This window comes from Ranitomeya variabilis, chromosome 2 (assembly GCF_051348905.1).
Source record: "Ranitomeya variabilis isolate aRanVar5 chromosome 2, aRanVar5.hap1, whole genome shotgun sequence".
Classification (NCBI taxonomy): Eukaryota; Metazoa; Chordata; class Amphibia; order Anura; family Dendrobatidae; genus Ranitomeya; species Ranitomeya variabilis.
The window spans coordinates 588534955-588551953 of NC_135233.1; positions in this window are offsets into that span (position 1 = coordinate 588534955).

A 16999-nucleotide genomic window follows, 5' to 3' on the forward strand; every position below is an offset into this window, starting at 1 on the left:
GCAAGATTCATATAAATGCACGCTGGACAAAAGGTACAAATGATCAAACTTATCTGACTCAGCAGACTTGGAGCAGGTAGCAAGTAACAGAGGAGCTCTGGTAACATTGTTAGCCGGCAACTAAATGAGTGAGAAGCCAGACTATATAGGAAACTCCCATTTCCTGATGGGAACAGGTGCACTGGATATAGAAGACAGAAGTCAACCAGTACCACCAGTAGCCACCAGAGGGAGCCCACAAACAGAATTCACAACACAAGTCCACGCGTCCAAAGTGCTCGATGTGAGTACCAAGCAGTTGAGCATTTCAGGGCTCGAACAACAATTAAAATGATATTTCTGATATTATATTTATTACACAGGAGGATTAGGATGAACAGCACAATTCTTAGTTATGAAAGTGGTTAATTGCAATGCTTGGTTTTTATAAAGGTGTTTTCCACTCGGACTGAACAGTTCAACTATGTCTTGGTCAAAGTAAGACTGCCAGCACAGCAAGTTTTCAGATTACAAAGTCTGTTAAACACTATATAGTGGAGAAGGAGAAAGGAGCAGGGGGAGGAAACAAGCAAAGAGAAACACAGAAAGATTATGTTACAGTTAGTGAATGATTTAGCTTTTCCTGTAGCTGTATTCACAGCCACATGGCTCAGTATTGGCTTACAATATCTTCAATGCTGCTATTCCTGTTTCTAAATAAACTATACACAGAGAAAAATGCAAACGTTCCTCTTTTCCATGACATAATAGGAACTGGTCTCCACCTACTAGTTCAGAGAGACATTATAATTAAAAGGGTTGTCCATTCCAAAATGACAAGTCTGTCACTCTGTTTGACTGGAGACTTGTGAATCCTCCCACAGCATGTGACTGCAGACTTGTCATTTTAGACTGGACAAACCTTTTAAAAAATAGGGTCTGTGGAGGGGAAAATTGGAGAAAAACACATGATAAGTCAAGAAATGTCCAAAAATAGTGTTATTCCTCATCTACACACAACAAGTTCATGACTGACCAATATTTTGGGGATATAAATGTTTGAACCAACTCTAGGAGCCTCAATTATAAGAAGTACCTAAAGACTGTATCCATGGCCCCATTTAATTTCAATAACCGCACGACAAACTCTTAAATCTATTCCTCTCTAAATGTGGTTGCCTTTTATTTCAAGGGCTAAAAGATATTTTTTTTTTTTTGATAAGTGCTGGTGTCTAAAGGGGAAACCACCATTTATGACCTTTTTTAGGAAACCATCAATACATATTTTGTGGTTAATTTTCCTAGCAGCATTGATAAAACTACAGTGGTACAAAGTGCAATTTCTCCACTTTATAATATATCACCTTTTCCATGTGGTAATCTGTATGTAGCAATATCCAGACTCTAGCCACTTGTACAGAAGTCACAGAAGAATGACCTTAACCCCTTTCCGACATTGGGCATAATAGTGCGCCCATGTCGGAATCCCTCCCTTTGATGTGGGCTCCGGGACTGAGCACACATCTTTCCCAGCAAATGTGCCTCTAACAGCCGCGGGTGGAATAGCGAGCCTTCCACGGCTGTTAACCTGTTAAATGTCAATCTCTGGCGGCGGCATTTAACTCGTGCTTCCGGTAAGCATCCCGGAAATCCTGCCTATGGGCCTATGGGATATGGGTGAACCCAAACAGTAAAGTTCGGCGTCCGTACCGAACACCTACTGTTCAGGCACAGACACTGAACACAGACTTCACCAGGAAGTCTGTATTACTGTTCGGGTTTCGCTGCCCGAACACCGGGTATTTGTCACGCTGTCATGTGCATGTCAGCGCTTCAAACATGCTTCTGATCGGCAGTGAAATCATCCCCGTTGGTCAAAGAACCGGGGTTCCCATGCTGTCAAAAGACAGCGTGAGCGCTCAGCTGTGATCGGCGGTATAAAATTTACCTTCGGTCACTGGTGTCAGTGGGACAACTGATCCTATCATCCGACACCTGCTACCGCTAATTACAGTGAGAGCAGGAGCGGCAGATGGGAGTATTCATCAGCCGCTACTGTGCTGTAAATAAATAATTAAAAAAAAAACGGTGTGGGTTCCCCTGTATTTTTGCTAACCAGCCAGACAAAGATCACAGCTGGAAGCTGCATCCCTCAGCTGTCAGCTTCAGCAAGGCTGGTTATCAAGAATAGAGGGGTCCCCACTCTGTTTTTTTAATTATTTAAATAAATAATTTAAAATGGTGTGGGGACCCCCCTATTTTTGATAACCATTGATGCCCAGCGATCATATCACAGATGGGCCAATGTGCACATAGAATGATGCACCCCCCACTGATGCATTGTAAATACCTTTGTCAGAGACTACCATTTAGCAGCCTAAACAGCACTGGCACAATGCCACAGCATGGCTGTATATAGCAAAAATCATGGTCTCCTATGAACTTCAACCACAAGCTGGTTTTTACAGGACTACCATCATGACAGGCCCAAGGTCCCTCAGCGGACACCTTACCATCATGGCAAGCCTCACGATCACAGGTGAGCCAATGGAAGCATAGAATGATGGTGCGCTGTGAATGCCACTGTGAGAAACCGACAGCCACATTTAACAGGTTTACAGCGGCGGGTGGAGCTTTGCTGTTAGAGGCAGATGATGGCTTAATAACACAGCCATCATCTGCCAGCAAAAATGCTGTCTCAGCTTGCGGTGTATCAATTCTTCATATGTCAGTTTGGAGTTAAAACATATTAAGCATTTCAGAGGAATGGCTGCAATCATATGGCCAGGCTTTGATTCATGTTGCCCATGGTTCTGGCAGCATGAATCAAGCGTCAGGTTCTCTTTAAAGTGTTTATCAAACACATTTAATTTCTATTGGTTTTACACTTCCAACATTTTTTAGGATTTCCTTCCCTTTTGGTGATACATGATGTTTTACAAGCTTGTAAACCTGGCTGCTCTCACCTTCGCGCTAATAATGCTCCGTTTCTTTGGCAGGAGATTTGGACTCACTTACCTTCTGCCTTGAACTAGTTTAATAGTTGACATTTATGATGATACAAGTAAAATATATATAATTCAGAGCAACAAAGTCCAATGGTAGAGATAGAATGGCACCAGACCAATATTAAGTGGTCATAATATAGTCCAAGTAGAGGATTGTTTCAAGATCCCTTGCGGCATGCAATGTAATTTGGTGCTGCTAGCCAAATGTTGTTTTTAATCACTTCACCTGTTTATATCAAATCGTCTAGCTCCCTATATAGGATGTGACGTTTTTAATTAATGCACCTGGACCCGTTGAAGCGCACAAGCGCGAAACGGCCGTCGTCCTTCATCCTCCTCTCGCACCGCTATTCTCACCAGCCGCCTCTCCACATCGTGTTTATGTCTACATATGTTGAATAAAAGACACTAATTCACAGCAACAACAGGGTGAGTGCCACGTTCTTTTCTTCGTATATTTTTGGATTTGGATTATTACTGTTGTGAGCACCTCCCTAAACTGCTGACTATTGCATGCCGCAAGGGATCTTGAAACAATCCTCTACTTGGACTATATTATGACCACTTAATATTGGTCTGGTGCCATTCTATCTCTACCATTGGACTTTGTTGCTCTGAACTGTTTTTCTTTTGTGAATTGAGCACAGACTAAGACAAGTGTGGTTTTTAAGCCACACATAATGAATGCTAGTCGTGAAGAGATTATGGATTCAGATCCAGGCAATGCAGTGGAGGATGGTTTATTGGCTGGAAGAGAAGGTGCGGGGGAGTTCTTTATGGATTGCAACCATAAAGATGAATTATCATTGATAAGCACAAAAACTTTGGAAACTAAAATACACTCCTTGGCTGAAAGAGAAATTAGACTATATTGGACCATACAATCATTAAAATCTTACACAGAATGTGGACGGGTTCCTAGAGGTTTGCGAGTCTACAAAGAAATTTCCCAATTTAGCGGAGACCCATCATTCCAAAAAGCTTGGGAAGATATTCATCTACAATGTTCTCGGAATTTATTAACATTGGTTATTAGTCAAAATGAGAAAGAATATGCTGTATTATGCGAGCAATTGGAAAATGCTAAGCAGGAACTTAAGGTACGGGTAACGGATAATTACAATAGCACGTTTTTAAAAAAATTAAATAAAAAACTGGTTTTAATACAGATTGAAACAAAACAGAAGAAAAAAGATAAATTCTTGAGAGACAAAAATGATTTTGTGGCAGGACACATTTTTTCCTGGAATAAAAACAATAAAAAAAGAAATTTTCAAAGAAACCAGTCTTATAAAAAATTCAATAAACGGAAGACATATAGAGATGGATGGGTAACAGATTCAGACTCAAGTGGTATGGAAGAACCGTCGGATAATACTGAAATTGTAGGTATGGCTGCACAAAATGACAGCCCTTTAGAAAGAAGATCAGAAGAGGTGGACGGAAAAAGAAATCAACCGAAAAAACGCAAACAAGTGTCGTGGAGACGATAATTAATGACAATAAACTTCAGATAGTAAATCTATCAAAAAGAATACTCACTAATGAACAAAGACAAGTTTTATCACTTGGTTTAAATTTTTGCATCCCGGAAAAATTCGATTTAATTGATTTTAAGATCGATTTATTTAAAGCTACAAGGAAATTGCATTTAAAAAAATTTTTTTCAAATGTTAAAGACAAAAAACCATCTACTGAAGTTTCTACCGAAAACCCAGTGACCATTGGAAATCTGGGTTTTATGGCTTTTCCGCCTGCAGATCTAAAGGATATTGAAGACGCATGGCTTTTGGCCAATTTAAGTGAACCTGCCACTACCACAAGCGATTTAAACATCGACTCTGACTCCGTTGCGCATCCAGATCCTGTTTCACATGCCGAACCGTTTACAGGCGGCATTCAATCAACATTCATTCCCCCTATTTCTCCAGGGAATGTTATAGATTTGTTCCAGGACTTGGTAATCAAAGACGTGGAAGCCATATTATATCGATCACCTCAGAAAAATTTGTTGAAAGATGAGGAGAAAGCAATACGGGAAATACAACAGTGGAATGACACAGTCATAAGGAAAGCGGATAAGGGTGGCAATATCGTTATTTTGGATAAAAATTATTACATTGAGGAGGCTATGTCCCAATTAAATGATAGATCTGTATACACTTCTTTAGATCATGATCCTATCCTAAAATTTAAAGAAAAACTGAGGACACATTTAAATAAATATGTCACGAAAGGTGTATTGTTAAAAAATAAAGCTGAGAAATTATTTCCAGAACATCCTTGTATACCTAATTGGTATAGCCTACCCAAAATTCATAAACATGCAACGAAACCGCCTGGACGTCCTATCATATCCGGCATTGGATCATTAACGGAACCCTTATCCAAATTCCTTGACTGGCTCCTTAAACCGCTGCTTCAAAAAATTCCATCTTTTGTGAAAGACTCTGGAGATTTTTTGTTAGCCCTAAGAACTTTCGATTGGCAACCCACATTCTCTCTTGTTTCGATCGATATAGTAAACCTGTATACACGTATCCCTCAAGAAAAGGGCATTGAAGCTATCCGTACCATTTTATTGAATTGTGACAGAGACCAGGACTTCATTGATTTCATCACTGAAAGCCTGGACTTTGTCTTATCCCACAATGCATTCAAATTTAATAATAAGTGGTTCCTTCAATGTTCAGGAACTGCGATGGGTACGCCCGTCGCATGTGTGTTCGCTAACTTATTTCTGGCAGTATTCGAAGAGAAATACATCACTTCCATGTCAAATCCGTTTTTACGGTTTATACGGACTTATCACAGGTTTGCTGACGACATCTTTATAGTGTGGGACGGCTCGGAAGAGGATTTCAATAACTTTATACTTTATCTTAATGATGGTAATAAGGATAATATGCAATTCACTGCTTCTTTTGGGGGGAAAACGCTAGAATTTTTAGATGTTAAAATAGAGATAGCGGAGAATAAAATCAACACTAGCGTACATAAAAAACCTACCGCATCAAATAGCCTATTACATTATAATAGTGCTCACCCCCTCCATACAAAAAACAGCATACCGTATAGTCAAATGGTCAGATATAGGAAGATTAATAACAACGAGGAAATATTCACGCAGCAATTAACTGAATTAAAAACCAAGTTCTTAAATAGAGATTATCCCCAAAAAATCTTATCAACAGCTGAAAAGAGGGTTAGGAAACTAACACAAGACGATCTACTACTAAAAAACCGCAGAAAAGGCGCAGGATCCCCTAGAAAGGAGGCTAATAAAAAATTTATATTTTCCTTTACACATAGCCCTATGGACAAAGAAATTTATGCGGCTATCAGTAAGAATTGGCACATATTACAATCTGATCGAGAATTAGCAGTCCTAACAAAACATCATCCCATTTTTGCTTATAAGCGCACTAAGAACATAGGTGATATTTTAGTAAAAAATCGTTTGGAGACAAAGGAAAAAACTAATTGGCTAAAAAAACTGCAACCCATTGGTAACCATAAGTGTGGAAATTGTAGTTTTTGCCACTTTAGATTGTTAAATAATCCAATTCGTATTGGCCCAATTGTTCATACAGTCCGACAATTAATCACATGCAGAACGCAATATGTGGTATATATCATCTTTTGCCCCTGTCAATTCTTTTATATCGGCAAGACTATTCGCCCGATGTTCCATAGGTTTAGAGAACATTATAATTCTATTACTTCGGGCAAAGGAAGTCAGCGTTTTATAAAACACATACGCGATATACACAACGCGAATCCAAATGTGTTGCGCTTCGCCGGTTTAGAAATTGTTAAAAATCCACCAAATGGAGGCGATCGTAACAAATTACTTCTCAGACGAGAAGCTAGGTGGATTATAGAAACCAACGCACAGGGGGCTATCGGACTTAATGACAAACTCGATATGTCAATTTTTCTATAAGAAATAATAAGTAAAATGCCATAGAGAGTATATATTTATTGTTATATGAATATTTCAGCAGGCTTATCAATGTAATTTGGTGCTGCTAGCCAAATGTTGTTTTTAATCACTTCACCTGTTTATATCAAATCGTCCAGCTCCCTATATAGGATGTGACGTTTTTAATTAATGCACCTGGACCCGTTGAAGCGCACAAGCGCGAAACGGCCGTCGTCCTTCATCCTCCTCTCGCACCGCTATTCTCACCAGCCGCCTCTCCACATCGTGTTTATGTCTACATATGCTGAATAAAAGACACTAATTCACAGCAACAACAGGGTGAGTGCCACGTTCTTTTCTTCGTATATTTTTGGATTTAAAATATATATAACCTTACAAATAAAACATAATTAGAATAATAATTTACATCGGTGACTCAGCAGCCGGATATCCAACATTTCTTTTGTATCTCTTGGTGTTTTGCAAAACTTTTTTTTATTCCTTTTATTTACTTATTTTACTTTGTTATGCTGTCTCTAATGTAACATTGTTCCTTTTGTTTACATTTTTTTTGTATTGATGCTACATAAGGCATCTTGGTGCTCTTGAATAATAATGACATCAAGTGTCCTACATGGGGAAAAAAAATAAGCCTTTCTGCATATATAGAGCAGAACGGAATATAAAAGAATCATGCAAATCAGTAGCTCTGGCCCAATCTTGCTTTCTTTTGATAACTTTTTGGGATATTGCCTCTTTTGCTGAGATAGGTTTACTCTCTTGCATATTGCACAGTAACATTAATTTTCACTTGGCAGTACGAGAAGGCACAATGGCTGTAAAATCTCCTAATTAAAATGTATGATGCGCAAATATAAAACAAGCACTAAGCTATAAACAAATATTGCTGTAGATAGCTGACAGAGTGACGAGAAGCCGTATTTTTTAACTATTTAGTGAACTGGATACATTCTAACTAAAAAGTAAAGACAATTCCCCCAAATAATTATATCAAATGTAGCAAATCTGCTACTATATACTTATCCTCTAAAAGCTCATACCAGTAAATAACTCCTGCAAAACTCATGCACATTCATTTTTTATGGGTCAGCTCAATGTCCGAGTTGTTATATGCTTCCTAAAGAAGTGAAAGGAGACACTCTACCTCCGTATGCTTTTTTATGCTTGAATAGATGTACCTCTGCATTGAGGCTTAAAAGTCTCCTCACCTTGGCATGTCAGACTTGACATGTCACTCTCTGCAAGAAAATATGCAAATTGTCTCTTCATACAGGAAGAGAACTAGAACTCTAGTGCCACCTATTGGAAGTAACAATTGCTGAGCATTGTGGCTTTAAGTCCCCTCATCTCATCATGCTTTGCATGTCAATCACCGCAAGGAGAAACGATACTTCTTGGATTTCCGCAAGAAGAAATTTTAATTCTTGTATCCCAGTCAGATGCCTCTGTTGAAGGGAAAAATGAGCCAGAACAGATCAAGGAATGATGTAAAGATTACACTGAGAACCTCTACAAGAACGAGGCAGTGATACAGGAACAATCTGAGACTGGAAATGATAGCGAACCGAACATCTTGAAAGAAGAAGTTGTTGCTGTAAAAAACTTTTCTGTCAAAATACAAAGCACTTGGATGTGACAATATTCCAATCGAGCTAATAAAGACTTCTGAAGCAGCAGTTGATGGACATGGACAACTGGTAAATGGCCGAAAGGATGAACAAGATCCATGTTTATTCCTATTCCAAAGTAGGGAGATGCTACCAACTGTGGAAACCATCGGCATATTGGACTCATGCCAGCAAAATATTACTGAAGATCCTGCAAAGATGGCTTCAGTCTTACTATGACAGAGAGCTGCCAAAGGAACAAGTAACATTCAGAAAAGGCAGAAAAACAAGAGATGAAATTGCGAACATTAGAGGAATAATGGAAAAGGTCAAAGAATACAACAAGGAGATCTATTTTTGCTTAGTCGACTAGAGCAAAGCCTTCGACTGTGTTGATCTGTTGATCACCAAAAACTTTGGAATACCATGAAGGACATGGGTGTGCCAAAACATCTAATCAGTCTCATTAGGAACCTTTACATTGACCAAGGAACAAGAGTCCGAATGGAACATGGCAACACAGCATGGTTCAAAGTAGAGCGTAGAGTCAAACAAGGCTGACGTTAATTGACTCAAAATTAGAATACGTGTATCCTTATGGATATTTGGATTGAAATAAACTTTTCAAAATGTTTTTGTGATAAAGATAAAATTAGGCAAGGACATGCCTACCTAAGTACGCTCAAATTTGGATGTTACCTTCTACCCACATAGGACATGGCTTCCCAATTGCTAGGGGTCCAACCAGAAATCTTAAGAACCAGGGAGCTGAAGAGCCAAGCGGGAAGGAAGCAAAGGTTCATCATGGGCACTGCCGCTCCATTCATTCTTATGGTCATATCAAAGTCCTGTCGAGCATAGTATTTGACTACCTATGGCGGTCCCGTTGAGATTGGATGGCACAGCAGTGCGCATGATTAACCTCAGCTCCATTCACACAGGGTTCTCAGGATAGGTAGGGGTAGAAGTGGTTGTACCCAAGCGATTGGGAAGTTATCTCTTATCACATAGATAAGGGATGACGTTCAACTTCAGAATACAACTATAATATTATAGTATAATAGTATATTATAGTATAATATATAGTATAATATAGTATAATATACACATGAGAGTGCCCCTTTCAATAAATTCAGGGTTAAAATTCTATATTTTTCCACCAAAAAATTATTAGGCCACATTCTTAGTGTTAACAAAATCTGACCCAATAAAATGGCAATAAAAAATGAAACTTTATGGATAGAGAAAAGATTTATTCAAGTAATTTTATGGCAAAGGTATGTCTTACATGGATCGCTAATAAATAAAATCTGGTTGACCTTTCATAGTCACATTCTGCACAGTTTCCTTTGATAATGACAATGTTTATGGCATTGTGATGGCTCGATGTTTTCAAAGGATTTATAACAGTATGAATTTGGGATCCTAATAAGAAAATATTTGTAGGTTGCAAACTCAATGGGACTATTTTTCAAAAGAGATAACATCAGCAATTACAATAGAGCAATGATCGTCAGTTATGGATGGTATCTCTGACAATGTGACAGACCCTAGAGCTTTTCTCCTCTGGAGGACCAAGCCATGTAATACTCAACTTCCCCTGTGGAGATGCTGTAGAGAAATGGAACACTTGCTAGTTTCCTGTTGGAGATCCTAGAAAGTATAAGTGGTTAACTATTTAAAAATAGTCTGTATTACATGGAAATAGTCCACTTTTAATGTTGCTACTTTGTGGCCATAACATTTATTAAAATAAAGGTCTTAAAAGTACCTTACAAAACAATTCATTTTCAAATCCTAACTTTAACTTTACCTTGCAAAGACCACATCTCCAATGACATCTTAGTTTCCTAAGAGCTATAACCACAAAACTACAGGAAATGTATCATCAGTTATTGTTTAAATCAAGTTTTTATGTTAAATTATTATTTTTTTATTTTTGTGTCTCTTTATTTTTCATCATTATTTATTTTGTAAAATATTAATATTTTCTTGCAATTTTCATACTGACCACTAGGCCTACTAATACTCCCCTGCTTCTTATTCTTTCCAGCAGCAAATGGACTTCAACAGCTGTAGACTAACTTAGACCCTAATTGGTTACATGCTCTTGGCAAAGAAAGGGGCAGTAGTATCACCCAAAGTGAATGGTGGATCCTGTGTTAGTTACTGTACATAGGGGTTGGCTGCATTCTATCTCTGAATTATTGGCTTGAAAAGGGCCGGCTTCATGCATTTATGTCTGTTGCTATGGGTTAAAAATGGAATAAAAGTTGCATTTTTTTAGAATGAACAATGCCTCATTTCCTTTTGAAGATTACTGTATACAGAAGTATTATCAGTCATTTTATAGGAAGAGGAGGTGAGCTGTGAAACAATCTATTGTAAATGTTGGATCCTATGTTATCTACTGTATATACAAGTGTTATCAGTCATTGTACAAGAGGAGGAGGTGATCTGTGACATCACCTATTGTGAATGGTGGATCCTGTGTTATCTACTGTATACAGAAGTGTTATCAGTCATTTTATAGGAGGAGGAGGTGAGCTGTGACATCACCTATTGTGAATAGTGGATCCTGTGTTATCTACTGTATATAGAGGTGTTATCAGTCATTGTACAGGTGGAGGAGGAGGTGAGCTGTGACATCACCCATTGTGAATAGTGGATCCTGTGTTATCTACTGTATATAAAGGTGTTATCAGTCATTGTACAGGACGAGGAGGAGGTGAGCTGTGATATAACCTATTGTGAATGGTGGATCCTGTGTTATCTACTGTATATAGAGGTGTTAGCAGTCATTGTACAGGAGGAGGAGGAGAGCTGTGACACCACCTATTGTGAATGGTGGATCCTGTGTTATCTACTGTATATAGATGTGTTAGCAGTCATTGTACAGGAGGAGGTGAGCTGTGACATCACCTATTGTGAATGGTGGATCCTGTGTTATCTACTGTATATAGAGGTGTTATCAGTCATTGTACAGGAGGAGGAGGTGAGCTGTGACATCACCTATTGTGAATGGTGGATCCTGTGTTATCTACTGTATATAGAGGTGTTATCAGTCATTGTACAGGAGGAGGAGGTGAGCTGTGACATCACCTATTGTGGATGGGGGATCCTGTGTTATCTACTGTATATAGAGGTGTTATCAGTCATTGTACAGGAGGAGGAGGAGAGCAGTGATATCACCTATTGTGAATGGTGGATCCTGTGTTATCTACTGTATATAGAGGTGTTATCAGTCATTGTACAGGAGGAGGAGGTAAGCTGTGACATCGCCTATTGTGAATGGTGGATCCTGTGTTATCTACTTTATATACAGGTGTTATCAGTCATTGTACAGGAGGAGGATGTGAGCTGTGACATCTCCTATTGTGGATGGTGGATCCTGTGTTATCTACTGTATATGTAGGTGTTATCAGTCATTGTACAGGAGGATGTGAGCTGTGACATCACCTATTGTGAACGATGGATCCTGTGTTATCTACTGTACATAGAGGTATTATCAGTCATTGTACATGAGGAGGAGGTGAGCTGTGACATCCCCTATTGTGAATGGTGGATCCTGTGTTATCTACTGTATATAGAGGTGTTATCAGTTATTGTACAGGAGGAGGTGAGCTTTGACATCACCTATTGTGGAGGTGGGATCCTGTGTTATCTACTGTATATAGAGGTGTTATCAGTCATTGTACAGGAGGAGGAGGAGAGCAGTGATATCACCTATTGTGAATGGTGGATCCTGTGTTATCTACTGTATATAGAGGTGTTATCAGTAGTGTTGAGCGATACTTTCCGATATCGGAAAGTATCGGTATCGGAAAGTATCGGCCGATACCGTCACAGTATCGGAATCCAATCCGATACCGATACCCGATCCCAATGCAAGTCAATGGGACGAAAATATCGGAATTAAAATAAACCCTTTATACACTTGTAGGTTCATTCTACATGAAGGAAAACAACTAAGAATATTGTAGGATGTATTGGGGGACGTGGCGGAGATATTAAAGGGACAGAGGTTTAGCCCAATGTAATAGAATAGCAGGATTTTTTATTTTTTTTTATGAAGTTCGGCGTTAGAAAGAATTTGACTATGTTTTTTTTTTTTTTTTTATGTCAGATATTGATGTTTCACTACTTCCACGCCCTTCACCTTCTTTTTTACTTCTCCCACGCTTTCTTCTTAATTATCCTCATCATCAGCTTCTTTGACATCAACTTCTTCACCTTATTCATCTTCTTCTTCATCTTCTACCTATTATTTTTTGGGTTACATTGTTCATATTCTTTTTATTTTACTATTATCTTCATCATATTCAACTTCTTCATCATATTCTTATTTGTGACAGGCATTCCCGTAGTTGTTATCTATAAAAGTTTGAAGATTACACCTTCCGTTCTGCCTGTCACAAAACAGTTACATTTGTCCGCGTTCAGTTTGGCCTGCAGCATCAGGCTTTATCCAGGGGCACCACGAGGAGGAACGGACTCACCCCCATACACTGCTTAGTCTTCTTCTGCTTATAATTTAGATAATATTTTTTGCTCTGATATTTAGTGTTATGCTTAATGTTCTTCTGCTCTTTGTTCTGCAGCCTCTTGTTCTTCTGCTTCTCGGTCTTCCAGGTCGTCGTCGTCTCCAGGGACGTCGTCTCCGGGGTCGTCGTCATCGGGGTGGTCTTCAGGGTCGTCGTCTCCGGGGTCGTCGTCATCGGGGTGGTCTTCGGGGTCATCGTCTCCAGGGTCGTCGTCATCACGGTGGTTGTCGTCTCTGGTGTCGTCGTCATCTTAGGGGTGGTCTTCTGGGTCATTGTGTTTAGTCTCTTGAACTTGGAAATGTAGCAGAAGGTACAAGAAGGCTGAGAAAATGCCGAGAACCAGCTGATGGAACTGGAACTCGGATGGCTACCCGAAGGTCCAAGAGCCAATGGAACTACCGAGGACCAGCTGACGTTACTGGAACCCGGTTACTAAGCAGGAGGTACCTGTGCTGAAAGCACTACCAAGGACCACCTGACGTTGGTGGAACTCGGATACCCAGAGGGAGGCACCTAAGCCAAAGGCTCTGCCCGGAACCAGCTGACGGTACTGGAACCAGGATGGGGAGCAGAAGGTACAAGAGCAAAAGACACTGCCGAGAACCAGCTGACGGTGCTGGAACCCGGATGGGTAGCCGAAGGTCCAAGAGCCAATGGAACTACCGAGGACCAGCTGACGTTACTGGAACCCGGTTACTAAGCAGGAGGTACCCGTGCCTGAAAGCACTACCAAGGACCACCTGACGTTGGTGGAACTCGGATACCAAAGGGAGGCACCTAAGCCAAAGGCTCTGCCCGGAACCAGCTGACGGTACTGGAACCAGGATGGGGAGCAGAAGGTACAAGAGCAAGTGTCTGCGTGGCTTTTGCAGGACACGATGCCGGCTGCACAGCAGGGGAACAGCTGGCGGTGCTGGACCCCACTGACACATTGGCGAGGTGTTTTTCTCTGTGCAGCTAGCACATCTGGGCCCCAACTGGCGGTTTGTTAGAGCCCAGGGTCAGCAGGAGGAGGAGCAGGAGGAGGAGGAGCAGGCGGAGGGGAGTGTAGGCCGAAGCCTGCACTGGCGGCAGCTTTGGGTCTGTTGTGTCTGCGTGGCTTTTGCAGGACACGTTGCCGGCTACACAGCAGGGGAACAGCTGGCGGTGCTGGACCCCACTGACACATTGGCGTGGTGTTTGGCTCTGTGCAGCCAGCACTTCCGGACAGCAACGATCGGTGTTGGAGCCCGGGCTCTGCAGGGGGAGCAGAGTGTAGGCCGAAGCCTACTTGAACCGATTTCAAAGGTCACCTTTAACCCCCCCTCAGGGGTTAGAAAGTAGAAGAGCCACAGCTTATGCAGCAGTAGTGCTGCACAAGTCAAAGGTTGCTCTTTTAATTTTTCTCCTTGCACACGCTGAATGAAACACGTATAACATTTAGCCCTTTATACAGTCAAACTGTGTTGGAGGCGCGAGTTCCCTTTGTAATGAGACGCAGCACAGATGTCAAGAATCCCACCTTGGTGCTGGGTGCAGCCTCCCGAGCGTTGTTATTTGCTGTACAGGAGTCTGCGCTGTCGTGTTATCCCCTGGCCTAGCGCCGTTAGCGCTGCCCATCTTCTGGCATCATGTAATGTCAGCCGGTGCGGTTCGCGATGACCATGAATCCCAGCCCCGCAGTGTCTTAACATTGTTAAAACACTGCGGGGCTGGGATTCAGGGCCTGGCGCAGCACATATGTTGGCCTCTCACACTCGGGTCCTTACACCCGCTTCAGACTGTGCGGCGTCATCTGATCCCTTATCGCATGCCACGGCCATGAAGCCGCACAGTCCGAAGAAGGCGGAAGGAGAGGAGGGACAGGCGAACTGATGCACTGATCCTGCCCATGAATCACACCCTCGCAGTCCCAATAAATAAGACACCGAGGGGCGTTGTGTGGGTCAGGGCGGCCGCAGAGGCGCAGCCAGCCAAACAATGATGCCAGAAGACGGGCAGCGCTACCAAGGGGGTTGCAGCGTGTCATTACAAAGGAAAGTCACACCACCGGGACGGTTAAATGGTCACACAGAGGACACATTTCAGACGTGTTTTCAGTTCCACATGTGCGAGGAGAATACGTTTCTGAGCCACCTTGCACACATGCAGCATTACCGCTGTACAAGGTGGCTGGATAACGTAAAAACGCCTGGGGGAGGGGGGACAGGTTCCCTTCAATTTCAGTTCTTGTGTCTGCGTGGCTTTTGCAGGACACGTTGCCGGCTGCACAGCAGGGGAACAGCTGGCGGTGCTGGACCCCACTGACACATTGGCTGGTGTTTTTCTCTGTGCAGCTAGCACATCTGGGCCCCAACTGGCGGTGTGTTAGAGCCCAGGGACAGCAGGAGGAGGAGCAGGAGGAGGAGGAGCAGGGGGAGGGGAGTGTAGGCCGAAGCCTGCACTGGCGGCAGCTTTGGGTCTGTTGTGTCTGCGTGGCTTTTGCAGGACACGTTGCCGGCTACACAGCAGGGGAACAGCTGGCGGTGCTGGACCCCACTGACACATTGGCGAGGTGTTTGGCTCTGTGCAGCCAGCACTTCCGGACAGCAACTAGCGTTGTTGGAGCCCGGGCTCTGCAGGTGGAGCAGAGTGTAGGCCGAAGCCTAATTGAACCGATTTCAAAAGTCACCTTTAACCCCCCCTCAGGGGTTACAAAGTAGAAGAGCCACAGCTTATGCAGCAGCAGTGCTGCGCAAGTCAAAGGTTGCGCTTGTAATTTTTCTCCTTGCACACGCTGAATGGAACACGTATAACATTCAGCCCTTTATACAGTCAAACTGTGTAATGGAGGCGCGAGTTCCCTTTGTAATGAGACGCAGCACAGGTGTCAAGAATCCCACCTTGGTGCTGGGTGCAGCCTCCCGAGCGTTGTTATTTGCTGTACAGGAGTCTGCGCTGTCGTGTTATCCCCTGGCCTAGCGCCGTTAGCGCTGCCCATCTTCTGGCATCATGTAATGTCGGCCGGTGCGGTTCGCGATGACCATGAATCCCAGCCCCGCAGTGTCTTAACATTGTTAAAACACTGCGGGGCTGGGATTCAGGGCCTGGCGCAGCACATATGTTGGCCTCTCACACTCGGGTCCTTACACCCGCTTCAGACTGTGCGGCGTCATCTGATCCCTTATCGCATGCCACGGCCATGAAGCCGCACAGTCCGAAGAAGGCGGAAGGAGAGGAGGGACAGGCGAACTGATGCACTGATCCTGCCCATGAATCACACCCTCGCAGTCCCAATAAATAAGACACCGAGGGGCGTTGTGTGGGTCAGGGCGGCCGCAGAGGCGCAGCCAGCCAAACAATGATGCCAGAAGACGGGCAGCGCTACCAAGGGGGTTGCAGCGTGTCATTACAAAGGAAAGTCACACCACCGGGACGGTTAAATGGTCACACAGAGGACACATTTCAGACGTGTTTTCAGTTCCACATGTGCGAGGAGAATACGTTTCTGAGCCACCTTGCACACATGCAGCATTACCGCTGTACAAGGTGGCTGGATAACGTAAAAACGCCTGGGGGAGGGGGGACAGGTTCCCTTCAATTTCAGTTCTTGTGTCTGCGTGGCTTTTGCAGGACACGTTGCCGGCTGCACAGCAGGGGAACAGCTGGCGGTGCTGGACCCCACTGACACATTGGCTGGTGTTTTTCTCTGTGCAGCTAGCACATCTGGGCCCCAACTGGCGGTGTGTTAGAGCCCAGGGACAGCAGGAGGAGGAGCAGGAGGAGGAGGAGCAGGGGGAGGGGAGTGTAGGCCGAAGCCTGCACTGGCGGCAGCTTTGGGTCTGTTGTGTCTGCGTGGCTTTTGCAGGACACGTTGCCGGCTACACAGCAGGGGAACAGCTGGCGGTGCTGGACCCCACTGACACATTGGCGAGGTGTTTGGCTCTGTGCAGCCAG